The sequence below is a fragment of the Pelophylax lessonae genome (assembly GCF_965119305.1).
Source record: "Pelophylax lessonae genome assembly, chromosome: 3".
In the NCBI taxonomy this organism is placed as follows: domain Eukaryota; kingdom Metazoa; phylum Chordata; class Amphibia; order Anura; family Ranidae; genus Pelophylax; species Pelophylax lessonae.
In genome coordinates, this window is record NC_138770.1 from 398,921,972 (window position 1) to 398,936,557 (window position 14,586).

The following is a 14,586-nucleotide window of genomic DNA, read 5'->3' on the forward strand; positions in this document are numbered from 1 at the left end:
AATTATGTGCTGGGGGCTAGTTGCACCCCTAGCACATATGACTTAGGCAGCCATAAAATGTAATGTCCTTATTCATACATGTCAATGCCCATCCAATGCAGCCTGATCAGTGCCTATCCAATGCAGCCTCACCAGTGTGTGCCTATCCAATGCAGCCTCACTAGTGCGTGGCCATCCAATGCAGCTTCACCAGTGCATGCCCATCCAATGCAGCCTCACCAGTGCCCATCCAATGCAGCCTCACCAGTGCTCATCCAATGCAGCCTCACCAGTGTGTGCCTATCCAATGCAGCCTCACTAGTGCATGCCCATCCAATGCAGCTTCACTAGTGTGTGCCCATTCAATGCAGCCTGATCAGTGCCCATCCAATGCAGCCTCACAAGTGCTTGCCCATCCAATGCAGCCTGATCAGTGCCCACCCAATGCAGTCTTACCAGTGCGTGCCCATCCATTGCAGCCTCCCCAGTGCGTGCCCATCCAATGCAATCTGCAATGAAGAGAGAGGAGAGCCGCTGGATTACACAGAGCGGGGATCTCCCGCTTACCCGGCGACTGCTGTCATACAAAGTCCTGCCTCCTGGACCGGCTCCTATGATAGACGTCACCAATGTGCTGTCTATCTTAGGAGGCGGTCCAGGAGGCAGGTCTTTGTATGACAGCGGCCGCCGGGTAAGCTGGAGATCCCCGCTCGCCCCTCCCCTCCGAGGCAGCCTCTGCCTACAGTTAGTTGGAAGCCTCTGTGACCATTCCCCTGAATCGACTTCCTTCCTCCCCAGCAAAAAAAAAAAAGAATTGTAAGGGGGCAGTGGGCTGCATTGCCTGCGGTACCGGGCCGCAGGTTGGACATGCCTGCTTTAAATGTTATTCCCCCTTCTCATGTGCAATGTGATGCTATACAAACTCAAAGGCACATCCCCAGTCTTGTTTACAATATCTTTTATAATTTGAAGGGTGAATGATAATTTACAAAATGTGAAAATGTACATACAACATGGTTTGACATCTAACTTTTACACTGCAGCATCTTTATGTGAAATGTGCCTTTTGTATGATGGATAAAACCATTTTTGTAGGCTAAATTGTCTTGTTAGGAATATAGCCTATTAGTTCTTGAAGAGTCACCAAAGCACACAGCTTATATGAATTGATTGTATTGAATTGAAATACATATTTTGGGCAGTGTAATTACATAGGAAGTTTGCTTTGCAGTAGAAAAAAAATAGCGTTTCTTACTATGACTAGTCTATAGCTGTGCTGGAGAATTGGCATTCCTTATGTTCTGCCTTCTACTATTCTACTGTGATCGTCAAACATAATTTGTGCCTTAAGCTCAAAATACGCTTTATCATTCAGCTGTTTTATCTTAACACATGCACCAGGAATTGTATTATTATCCAAAGAACTCTCTGAGTTTTGCACTTTGAACTATCAATGTAGGCTGGAGGGAATGCTTTACTATGAAACATCTGGCCTATATATAGATCCAGGTTTTCAGTCTGGTAAGCAGGAAGATTTAAAAATGCCAAAGACTTTTTGTGAATAACAATGTGACCACCTCATTTTACATTTTACAGACTTATCTTCTGTAAGTCACTTTCGAAGCAATATTTTATGTCGAAAATATTTATGTAAAATTCATTATATACTCGCCAAAAAAGTACAATTTATTTCTAACAGGGTTGCCATGTTGCAATAATAATTGTTAATTAAATGTCTAACATCAGGCAGATCCTCTAGCATTTGTCACATGACCGCTGACGGGGTGGGGGTCGGCAAATGCTGGTTTCTCCAAGAAATTTTATCATAACTTAGTTTGCTATTTGTTTAGGAAAAGCACTATATGTGTCATAAATAGCTGTCAAAATAGCTGTCACGCCTTTGCAGAGGATAGGTCTGTTTTAGGATTTATTTTGTATATCATATCTTTATTGGCATTGCAATACAATCCATTGCTGTATGTATCTTTGCAGTTTAGAAAAATAATACTGCTAATACTTGCTATTATATTTGTCCTTGACTAAACAAAGAAATTGAAGCTTGAATAGAAGTTAAATTTTGATATGTTGTGCCTTACTTTGTGCAAAATTTTACACATTTAGCTTTTTTTTATTGTAAATCCAGGTAGTCGTTCATATCAATTGATTTTGCCTTTTAAATATTAGAATACTAAAATTCTATATGGAGGCAGTGATATATAGATGCATCCAGGTTATTATATCAGCAGAAGCTTTGTATTCATTCATAAAAATACAAAGCTTCCTGTGATTGGCTTAGCACTGCAGCCCTTGTTCCAGCATCGGGACAGGAAGTCCCTGTACCACTGCTGGAACACATGGCTTGTATTTTGTATGTAGCTAATGCAGCTTGGTCCAAATGAGCAATTTAAAGTTAAATGAACACCGGAGTTAGGCCTAAATATGACCTTGTTCTTCTAGTTATAATAGACAATAAATAACACTTATACCTTCCAGAAATATAGATAAAACTCACCTAAAAAAGGCATTGCCCCACAGTTAATGTCTGCTCTTTTGAATGTACTTTGTTAGTTATAGCATAGTACAGTATTTTTTAAAGCAAAGAGTCAAGTAGCTTTCTGATCAAAGAAATTACCAAGTGCCCAGATTGCAGTCAGAACAGAAACGGCATATATAAATATACAACCCTTGAAATACCAGGAAGTGTCATTTGTGCTGGTACTGCTAAGTAATTTTTGAGTCTGAAGCCTTGCTTATGTCTGTGTAGCTGTTCAAATCTAAAAGGCCAACTCCTTTGGAAATATTATGTTTTGCATAGGTACTAGAAGGTAGAATCACTCACTAACTTCCTATATCATTTAAAGGCAGCAGAGGTGCAATTACCTATCACCCCTCCAACAATGCCATAACAAAGCTGTCATTCTTTCAGCTGGGATGACTGGTTATGAAGAATCCATGGTGGAAGAGTGACACAGTGGGGTAGATTTACTAAAACTGGAGAGTGCTAAATCTGATGCAGCTGTGCATGGTAGCCAATCAGCTTCAAACTTCAACTTGTTCAATTAAGCTATGACAATAATACCTGGAAGCTGGTTGGTTTCTATTCAGAGCTGCACCAGAATTTGCACTCTCTAATTTTAGTAAATCTCCCTCAATGATTTGACTCTGTAATAGCCATGTCATGAAATTATGGTAATCATACCTCTTGTGTTCGTAGTCTTTGTGTGATACAAGTAGTCAGCAAGAGATTCAGCTTTTTCAGAAACCCCACAGAGCTGGAATAACTGTTTTGGGTGACGTTGAGGTAAAAAAAAAAAAGCTCTAGGTAGATGACTGTAAAACAGTCATGTTCTTTTTTGTGTTCATAATGCCTTGTTTTGTAATAATTACCATGGTTTCTTAACCTGTATTTTCTGGAGAACATTACACAACATATACGAATATTGCACCATATTCTTCTGATCATCAGCTGTGGAACTAAATCTTCTAAGAGCCCATTCACATGATTGCGGTGCATTGGTGCATTTAACATTACCTTGTTTTGCATTAAGTTAGCCTACTCATTGAAACGAGCTGACTAACGCACCAAATGCAAAATATTTCTGGCAGTGAAAAGCAACACAAAGCACATCCATTGGCAAGGAACTTTTGGGGTGACATTTAGAATTAGTTAGTATACAATGTGTGATGCCAAGGGTTGTAGTACATGCAACAAAATAGTGTTAATAGGCCCTGAAATACACTAGATCAGTAAAATGGTAGAGTCATGTTAGTTCATATTTTCTAAGAATTAACCTATTTATTGTGCAGTGTTTTGCAGCCAGCCAGTGTTTGATATGTAGTGATTGAATAAGAAGGAATCCAGACATATGATGGCTATATTTGTAAAGCTGCCACACACATTACAATCTGACTGTACATTCAACTATGCTTAGGTTGAATTTTACAAAAATTTCAAAAGTTTCCAATTAAAATGAAAGAAAAATATTCTGTTTAGGCCTTATGAGAAAAAACAAACAAACTTATTGCAATACTATTTCCTTTTCCAACTTCAGGAAAATTTTATGAATACATTTTGTTTAGCTTTGAACAGAGTTAAAGAGGAAGTAAACCCTCCTCGGGAAGTTGTACCTATAGGTAAGCCTATGATAAGGCTTACCTATAGGTACTGTAAATATCTCCTAAACATGTACCGTTTAGGAGATATTTACCTTCGATGCATCCAGTGACGTCACCAGCGCATGCGCTATGAAGGAACGGCCGCTCGTGCCGTTCTTTCAGAGCCCGTGCCGTGACTGTCGGCTCCCGCGCGCGTGCGCGGGAGTGACGTCACCGCGGCTCCGGCCAATCAGATGGCCGGATGCCGCGATCCCGGAAGACGGGCGACTAGACATGTCGCCCGTCATAGAGGTGAGTGAGCGGCACGGCGGGGGCTCGTTCTAAGGTAAGTATTTCATAATGAGCTAGTATGCGATGCATACTAGCTCATTATGTATTTCTCTTTCAGGTTGTAGAAAAAAAAAATTTTTTACCGGGTTTACAACCTCTTTAAGTGAATTCAAACATTTGTCAGGTTTTTATTGCTGTCTGTGCCTTGAGATTCATCCGGTCTGTTTGTCATGTTTACCATTATCATCAAAAGTAAAAATAGAAAATCCCAAATTTTGGGTTGTCCCCAGAACAGTGATATAGAGGAAATCTTCCAACTAGTTCTGGTGACCTTGAAGACAACCAGGGATTCCCTCACATTGGAAGAATTTCCACTCACTTAAGGTTTTAGCTATGGGACAGAAAGGGAAGGGAAATCTTCCCAATGGGACACAGATGGCAAAAAAGAAAAAAAAACTGACAGGGGTTATAATGATTCCTTACTCTATCCAAAATAAAAAAAAGCCTTTTTATATTTTAATTTGTTTTAGTTAGCAGGTGAATGTTCAGATCTGGATGCTGGTTTACAATAGATGGACATTTTTTATTTTGCAACAACTCTGTTATATAAAGTTGTATATCAAATATGAAAATTTAATTTCAGTTTCATACAATTTAACCTATAATAACTATAGCATCATAACATATGTTAAGAAGTGCTTCTATGTATATAGAAACGAAAATAGTTCAGTCTGTATTCTATACGTTTTGTGTAATAAATGACTAAAGGTGAATCACAGTCTTTCTTATAATTTTATAGAGGAAAAGGGTGGGAGAACAATAATTAAGGAGAATGTAAGCCCACTTTTGGTTTATTATGTAAAATATATAGTAAATGTTAACATTTCTATAACGTGAGCCACAATATGGAAACACGAATAATAAAAATTATTGATCGGATATTATTTGGTATTTTCTGAAAGATCACCCAGGGTTCCCATGATGGAAATACTCATAAGATCACCCTTCCTTACCCAGTTTTTGGTTGGAGTAAATCATGCAGATAAATTACATTACAAATAGAATTGGCAAAAACGTAAGACTGCACAGTTACAATCATTTAAAGAGAAGTGCGGAAATAATAAACATAAATACTCACCTAGATGGCTGCAACATCAATCCGATGATGCAGCTTTCCCCTGCTGCTTCTATCCAAAAACTGATCGATCAAAGCCCGTTCTGTGGTCTGCTCTGAAGCACAGACCAGTGACGCTCGTTACTGGAGCACCAGACTGTGGAGGGGGCAGGAGCGGCTGGCTAAGCCTCTCGGCTGTTCGCTGAGAGGCTGAGCCAGCTGCCACTCAGGCATCTGGGAGGATCCTAACATTATTGTCAGGATCCCTGCAGAGCTTGGACCAGCTCTGTGAGCGCACGTTAGCTGTCGGCTGAATCTGGGTCACTGTAGTGCAAAACTAAGTTACCCACAGGTGTAGTATGGCCAGAAGAGCTTTAGCCATACTTCTCCTTTAGGACTGAATAGTCAGATTCTTGCATAAACCCAATAATGATCTATTCTCTTGAGGTCTTTGTGGGAACTTGCCAAATAAATACAGTAGCTCTAAAAATATCACAGTGTTCAGCTATCACATCATCTGAACTCAGGAAAATAATTTGGTTATATTAGTAGGTGTGGTCAGAAGATAATTATTTCAGCCACAGAATTGTGTTTTCATATGTTCGCACAAGGAATTTGTGAAGAGGTTGGTTTGCTTCATACTCTAGCATCCTAAACCCAAGTGGCTAAACTGAAATACATCATTCAACACAACGACCCAATACCATCAGAAGACCATTACTGAATTCCAGTTGCACATATAACAAAAGTAAGAATCAATAGATTTCATGTCATGACACAGTTTATGTAATACCTTTAGACTCTACACATGTGAACTGCCAAAAGCCTTCATCTGTAACATCCAGGCAAACTTAGTTTAAGTTGTCCTAGCCTATGACGAGTTAACTCTTTCTGTTCTAAAGTTTCTTATAAAAATTCATATCATATGATATTAACCGCCTTAGCGGTAAACCCGAGCGTGACTCGGGGTAGGAATTTTCTGCTATTAGCGGTATCCCCGAGTCACGCTCGGGGTCAATGGGCAGAGCGTGCAGACAGCGCAGCGGAGCTTCTCTTACCTTATCCTGGCGATCCAGCGATGAGCTCTCATTGCTGTGACCGCCAGTGAGATCTCCGCCGCTCGTCTGTCGGTAGGAGGACTTCCTAGTTCCGTTCCCTGCAGCAGCAATGCTGCATGGGAGCGGAACTAGGGAGGGAAATTAAAAAAAAAAAAAAAAAAAAAACGTTGCACAAAACACATAACACATTTTATATTATATATATGCATATATATATATGCATGTATATATATATATATATATATGTATATATATATATATATATATATATATATATATATATATATATATATATATATATATATACATATATATATATATATATATATATATATATATGCATATATATATATATATATATATATATATATATATATATATATATATATATATATATATATACATATATATATGTATATATATATATATATATATATATATATACATATATATATGTATATATATATATATATATATATACCTATATACACACACACATATATATATATATATATATATATATATATATATATATATAAAATTATATTATTGATTCGATTATAATTCATGCGTTATATATATATATATATATATATATATATATATATATATACACACACACACGTATATATATATATATATATATATATATATATCTATATACACACATATATATATAATATATAGCGCATGAATTATAATCTAATCAATAATATAATTTTATTATATATATTATATATTAAATAATAAAATAATATTATTGATTCAATTATAATTCACTTGTTTGTGTTTCAAATTTATCACATCTGGGATGTCTACTAGAGTCTTGTTTTGGTCAGGTTTAAGTCAGTAATTACTAAGAATTGTAGGCCTATAATACATAACGCCAAATTTCCATGAAAAGAATTGTACCGCTTTTGGAACAGAATTCCTGACAGAATCATACCGCCAGGGAGGTTAAACAATATATACCATTATCCCAATGGCAAAGATATTACGTGGATAGCAGTCATATCTGATATGTATAACAGTGAACATGCTTTGTAGGACACATTGGTAAGTTAAATTTGACCTGAATCTTCCTTAAAAGTATCCTGAAAAAAATCTATGTTGTCTGGAATTCTACCTGAAATACAGCAGGGCAAGAGACAGAATTCAACCAATTATGGAATTGAAGGCTCTAAATGTCTACATTCGAACCCAAAAGTTTCAAATAGAATCCACCAAATCTGTCATAGCCTACCTGCATCAGGGAGACTTTTTAGCCTCTGTGGTTATCAAGGATGCATACTTACATGTCCCCATTTTTCCACCACATCAACGCAACCTTTATTCAGCACTATAGGTTTGAAGCCTTACTATTTGGCCTGAGTTTTCACTAAGGTTCTGGCCCCTGTGTTGGCCTCACTATGGTCAAAGATTATTCATACTGTGGGATGCCAAACAACCTCATATTGAGGGAACATTCAGCTCAGACTCAATTTAATGCAGACAGTCTAGTCTTTTCAAAGGTTTGGATTCTGCACCTCCAAAAACCAGTACTAGAACCAACACCTTGCTTGGAGGATCTGGGTTTTATTCTAGAAACAGCTCAAGAAAAGCTTGTAATACTTCACTCTCAGACATGGACTCTACAGTTAAGGCCCTGACCAGTTTGTGATTCTGCAGAAGAGACCCTTTCAACACAACATTATGTTGTGGGATAAATTGGTTCAGTCTGTAGAGGTAAATGAAGATATGATATTTTGGTTTTAACATGCTGGTGGATTGTGACTGCAGTCGGGAGGCGTAACGGCAATGGATACAGATCCTTGTGATTGCACTAATGATCTTCAGCTGCCATGCCTCTTTATTAGCAGTCTCTCCACTAAGCATTTTGGGTGGTTATGAGTAAGCCAATGTAATTTTGTAAAACGCATCAAACTTTTGGTCCTTGTCCGTGGTGTTTCAAGTCATGTTTGGATTTGCAAGTGGTGAATAAAGTTAATGTTTCTTTTAACATCGGAGTGCAGTCACTATACATATTCAGGGCCAGTTCACACCAAAGAAACGTAGTCCAGATGCGTTCCGGATGCTTTTCTTCATAAGTGTTTTTGATGCATTTCAGTGCGTTTTTTCCCATCTTTTTTCTGAACCTTAAATAAGAACATGTGCATTCCAGTGCGTTTTTAATGCACTTTACCACGTTCAAGTACAGTTTAGTGCAAAAAAGAAATGCAGCATGTTCTACTTTTTTTTCTGGAACGCACTGGAACTGACTGCACTGGTGTGAACTATTCCATTGGAAACTATATAAACTACTATCCATGCAGTTTTGATGCAAAAAAAGGCACTGGACTGTAGTGGTGTCAACTGGCCCTCAGTATTGTATTCGATATAAGAGAGGCTGCAGTGAGTAATGAACCTGACCCCCTGTGAAGTCTCTGATCTAGAACCGCTGACATGAAGTGCACAGGAAGTCACCCGCTCATGGATCTCCTGCAGAAGGGAGCAGAGTAGTGTCGTGTGAAAGGGCCCTAACTCCAATTTTCCCCCAGTTGTCTTCTAGGACAGCCCGTGAGACAATAAGCAAGAATCAGCCTAGGAAAGGATCACTGCCTAGAAGACCTCCCTGCCAAAGGCTTGATCTTGGGTTGATTTATAAATGTGGTATATATCGACCGTAAAGCCACTATACAAACTTGCTAAGGAGTTGCACCAGCTTTCTCAGCCCATGAAATCACCAAGGCCCTTGTGGAGTGTGCATTAACAAGCTGGCTGCATAACCTGATAGGCTTTGAAAATAGCTTGTCTAATCCACTGAGTTTTAGATGCCTTGGGGGCCATTTTACTCTTGTTGCTTCCTGCAAATAGTACAACTAGGACAAATAGTCCAACATTCTAAAGTATTTTGTAGCATCCACATAAGCAACAATAAGCTATAACTTCTCTCTTTCTAATTGGATTAGGCAAAACCCCTGGATCATTTATTTGTTTTTTTTTAATCAGGTACGTTTTTATCAACAAAAATATGAACACATGGTACAAAGTTCCTATATACAGATCATGACAAGATAACTCAGCATGAGTAGACAAACAGTCTGTGACACATTTACAATACAACTTAGATTACAGTAAAACAAAACCCTTTCAAATGGCAGGTTAAAAAAAAGTAGCATTCACACTCGTGTATCTTTATCACTTAATTTTGTTTGCGTGTAAATGCCCAATAGTCTAATGCCAGGTACACACTATGAGATTATCGGACGAATGATCGCCTGTTTTTTTTGCATGCTACTCTCGTATCAAAACTGAAGAGTTTACTAGAGTTCTGAAAATTCTCGTACGACAGAATAACAATTCGGAAGTGATGTAATGTGTTGTATTGCGTTTGTATTGTATTTTTGAATGACAACTGTACTCATTAAACAAAAACTGTATAATCTGGTATTGTACGTGAAAATTGTTTGTGCTTGTCTCATCGGATAATTTCACATGAATTTTTGTGATCGGCTCTCGAAAGCTGTGTACTATTGATCAGATTATCATACGATCACTTAGCGGTATTTTTCATACAATTTTCTGATCATGTGTGCAGACCATAAGGGGGACACTATTGCTTTCAGCATTATTTAGTATTCAAGCTGATCTCCCAGTAAGGGTATGAATCTATATACATTCCATCTAATATAGTGCTACATTTGTAAAATTCTGTGATAGACCATTTGTGGCAGGGCCAGTCCTGATGTATCCAACCAGCATTACCAGATATTCATGAGGTATTCAAACCAAAGGTGTCATTTAGGGGGATGGGGTGAGAGAGCCACTGTCTTGCTATTAATTTACAGGCAATATACCAGAGCCTAGTATGTGCTAAATATATGTCATGTATGCATATTTCCTCCTCCAGAGACCTCAGAAGACAGACTAAGGCAGTGATGGCGAACCTTGGCACCCCAGATGTTTTGTAACTACATTTCCCATGATGCTCAACTACACTAGAGAGTGCATGAGCATGATGGGAAATGTAGTTCAAAAACATCTGGGGTGCCTGGGTTCGCCATCACTGGACTATGGGATTATGTGGAATAGTAACTGTAAAAGTTGAAGAAATAATGCTAGTAATGTCTTTCCAATATCTGAATAGATTTGGACATCTATTCTCCACAACATATGGATCAAATTCCCATTCTCTCTATTACATTTTGGGAAAAGGGGGGAATCTCGTATACCCCATTTGAATAGTTGTGGTTCCTCTAATCTCAAAGTAGCTGGGCTTTTGCCTGGAGTGTGTGGCATAATAGTAGATATTTATAGAACTGTTGCCTTGGAATATCAAATTCTGCTTGAAAAATACAAAAAAATTTCAGCACATTCTGAGAGCTGAGAAATATACCTAATGCCTCTTGAATACCATGACTAGAACCCTATTTCTGCGTACGACTGTCATAGTGGCCTGCTGCGGGTGTAAATAGAAAGTTAATGACACCCCCAGATCAGTTCACAGATCTCAGTGCGAACTCTGAAATGGTACAGGAATCGTACCATGCGATCTGATTCCAGTGCGTAAAAAAAAGGGTCCTGTACCATTTTGATCTGAATGTGATGCAAATTCAGCAATACAAACTGTATGGCTGAATTCGCAACGCACAGACATCGCATGTGTTTTGCACAGAGCGAATCACATGCAATGTCTGTGTTCCCACCAGTGTGAACCCAGCCTTAAGGTGCCACAGTAATAGCCAAACTAATCTACACCATCCTGGCAGAAATCTAAATAGACTAAATGTCAAAGCATGTCCTCTTACTTCATCTACCACAAATTGAATTTCTTTCATATCTTGCCATAAATAGATCTCATGATAGGCTTATGTTCAACGGAGTCCTGACTATTCTGTCCAAAACCCTTTAGCCTTTAACATCTCTTCTTCAAAAATGAAGCTGATGATTTCAGTAATGAGTATATAGGGGTGAAGTACTGGCCCCTGTGAGACGAGATCTGACCTTTCCAATGAGAAATGTTAGAAAGAGACTGAATGAGGGGGAACGATGGCCTCCTGGGTAAAAAAGGAGCCATCAAGATCAGATTTGTATTTTCCTACAAAAACTTCTGAAAAAACATCTGGCAGTAGTCTGAACGGGGGTAAAGAATGCATAACACAGGTTAAATGGCCAGAGGTTTGCTAGATCATCCACTGCCATTGCTGAGTCCTGGATTCAGGGAAAAGATAGCCTTGCTTTTATGTTTTCCTGAGAGGTAAAAAGATCCATCTCTGGTTGATCCCAGAGATTTGTGAGGGCGAAAAATACCTCTTTATTCAGGGACCACTTGTTCTGCAACACTTTGTTGCAACTAAGGAAAGCTGCCAACTCATTCTGAGTCCCCTGTGAATGCATACTCTGGTTACATTATCTGACAGGATCTGGAGTTGGAAAACCTTACCTCCTCCTGGAAAGCCCTGAGTGCACACTCCACTGCACTCAGCTCCCTACAATTCGAAGATAATCTTGCTTTCCTCCAGGATCACCACGCTGTCCTTTAGATGTGCTCCCTAGCCCAATGTACTGGCATCTATGGTCATTCTCTGAGACACAGGCCAGTCAAAGGAAGACCCTCCAAGAGATGAGCGTGAGCTCTCCACCACCACAAAGTGCTCTTCACTCTGGCTGGGGCTTGCACCAGGTCACCAAGTGAGTCTTAGAAGCAATTCAAAACCCTTAGCAAGAAAAGCTGAAGAGGTCTCTGGTGGAGCCAGGCCCATGGCACTGCTGGAATGCAAGCCTTCATAAGACCCACTGCTGACATGACAAATCTCACTGGGACACCGATTCATTCAGGTTAACTGCCAATCTATCTTCAGAATAAAGGCAGTTTGGGACTTTAAATGAGGCACAAGATGGGTAAGACTTAGCATCTCCATCCCTGTATATGGAAAATTAGGAAAAAGGTTTGGGACATTAAATGAGGTACGTGAGAACAACTGGCTCTTGGTAAATATACTCACTGGTCTGCTTACAAACCGAATTGACCTGTCTAACAACGTACGTTAAAAACAGGGGTTTAGTTAGCACACATTTGCAAACGCATGTGTAAGCTGCCAAGCCCCTTCACGGCACCCTGTATTGCTTGCAGTCCTAACACTACTAATTTATAAGTGTCTCCACAGTGGGAGCACATGTAAGCTAATGGATAGATGAGGGACAGGTGGGCCTGGAGTTAGCCCAGACCTCCCCTAAGTGGCCCCTGCCCCCGTCTTTAACTGGCCCTCAATGTATATTGCAACATCACCTGTAATTACAATCTAATAGCTATGTAATAGACATAGGGCCAAAACTAAAATGACCGGCTGAGGAGCATGCACCTCCATCCCTAATTATATGTAGAAGAAAGGCAGTTTGGGACTTTAAATGAGGCACAAGTCGTCTCCATCCCTGTATATGGAAAATTAGGAAAAAGGTTTGGGAATTTAAATGAGGTGCGGATTTTGGTTTATGGGAGGAAAATCATCTAAATGTACTGCAAGAAATTGACAATCTGAGATGGATTTTGTTTCAAATTCTCTAGATTGATTAGTCAACCCAGTTTCTCCAAACAGCTTTGGGTGAACTGAAGATCTGCATACAGCTGCTCTTGGTCAAACCAGTTCCTTAGGCAGCACATCTCCTTCCGACTGGAGGAAACACCAAAACTGAGGAGAAGCCTGGCCCTGGAGGATCTCCTTCCAACCTTTGACCTGGCAAACGTTTTTCCTATCCCAGTGGAGGGAGCTCTATGTCTCATTGGCTATCCTGGAAGACAATTTGGGAAAATACCTCCTAAGGCTACTTTCACACTGATTTGTTTTTACATTGCTAAAAACACAATAAATATATTTTACTTTAATCCTATGGGACTCTTCACACCACTTCACTGCCGGTGGGGCAAGATTTGCAAAGTCCTGTATGCTGCATCAAAATTGCAGCCCTCCAGTCAAATAAATGGAAAACATGTCAAAAATGCATCAAAAACCCACAGCGAATACATTTTTGCTGCATTTTTTGAGCCATGTTTCAAAGTTGCATTTTGGGAGTTAGACACCCAGAAAATGCATCGGAAAAACACACCAGGAATGCATCAAAAACACATATGCATTTTTAATGCATTTTTTAAACAGGCCAGTGTGAAAGCCCCCTTAAACAGAAGTAAACTTCCTAGTGGGGATGTGCTCGTTCCATAATGTGCAAGTATGCACATCTCTCTTGCACAAACACCCAAAAGGGGAAGTTCCTCCTCCACTCATTCCTCTACCACATTTGCTATATAATTTTTTTTGGGGGGGAGAGGGTACCTAGTTTTGACAGGTACACGCTTCCACTTCCGCTTGGATCGCCTAGCTGATCCGAGTGGAAGTTCGTCCAACCCTTCACCCGCAGCATTCTGAGACGCATCACAGGTCACAGAAGGCTGTGGGACCATTCACAAAGCACAACACAGCTCTGGCATGCACAGTAGGAAGCTGGCTGTGAAGTCACAAGCTGACACAGGCGGCCTACCGCATGAAGGATGCTGGCATCGGGGACCCGCCTAGCTAGCCCAAGTGAGGACAGTGCTGGATCCCTTGACAGGTAAGTGTCCTTTTATGAAAAGTCAGCAGCTACAGTATTTGTAGCTGATTTCTTTTTTCTAGAGTGAAGAACTGCTTTCAGGCACATCCACCTCCTGGTGTACTGCCCTCCATTGTTTTTTTTTTTTCTAATTTTTATTGCAAAAGAAGTATTCAAGATTACAGTAAACATTACACTCAACAGGAGCGCATAAAACAGTTAGGTACAGTACATTACAAAAAGCTTTTTAGTCACAGTATCTAATATACAGCATTCCACATTTTCACAGTTTTAATGTACATACAATCTATTAGATGGAATTAGCATCCTGAGGTCCAGGACATATAGCGGAAGAGAGTAAAAAGAACCCCAAGAAGTTCTTTAAGTATATAAACAGTAAGAAAGCGAGGTCAGAACACATTGGCCCCATAAAAGATGACAAAGGAAATATGGCCACTGAGGACAGGGAAAAGGCGGAAGTGTTAA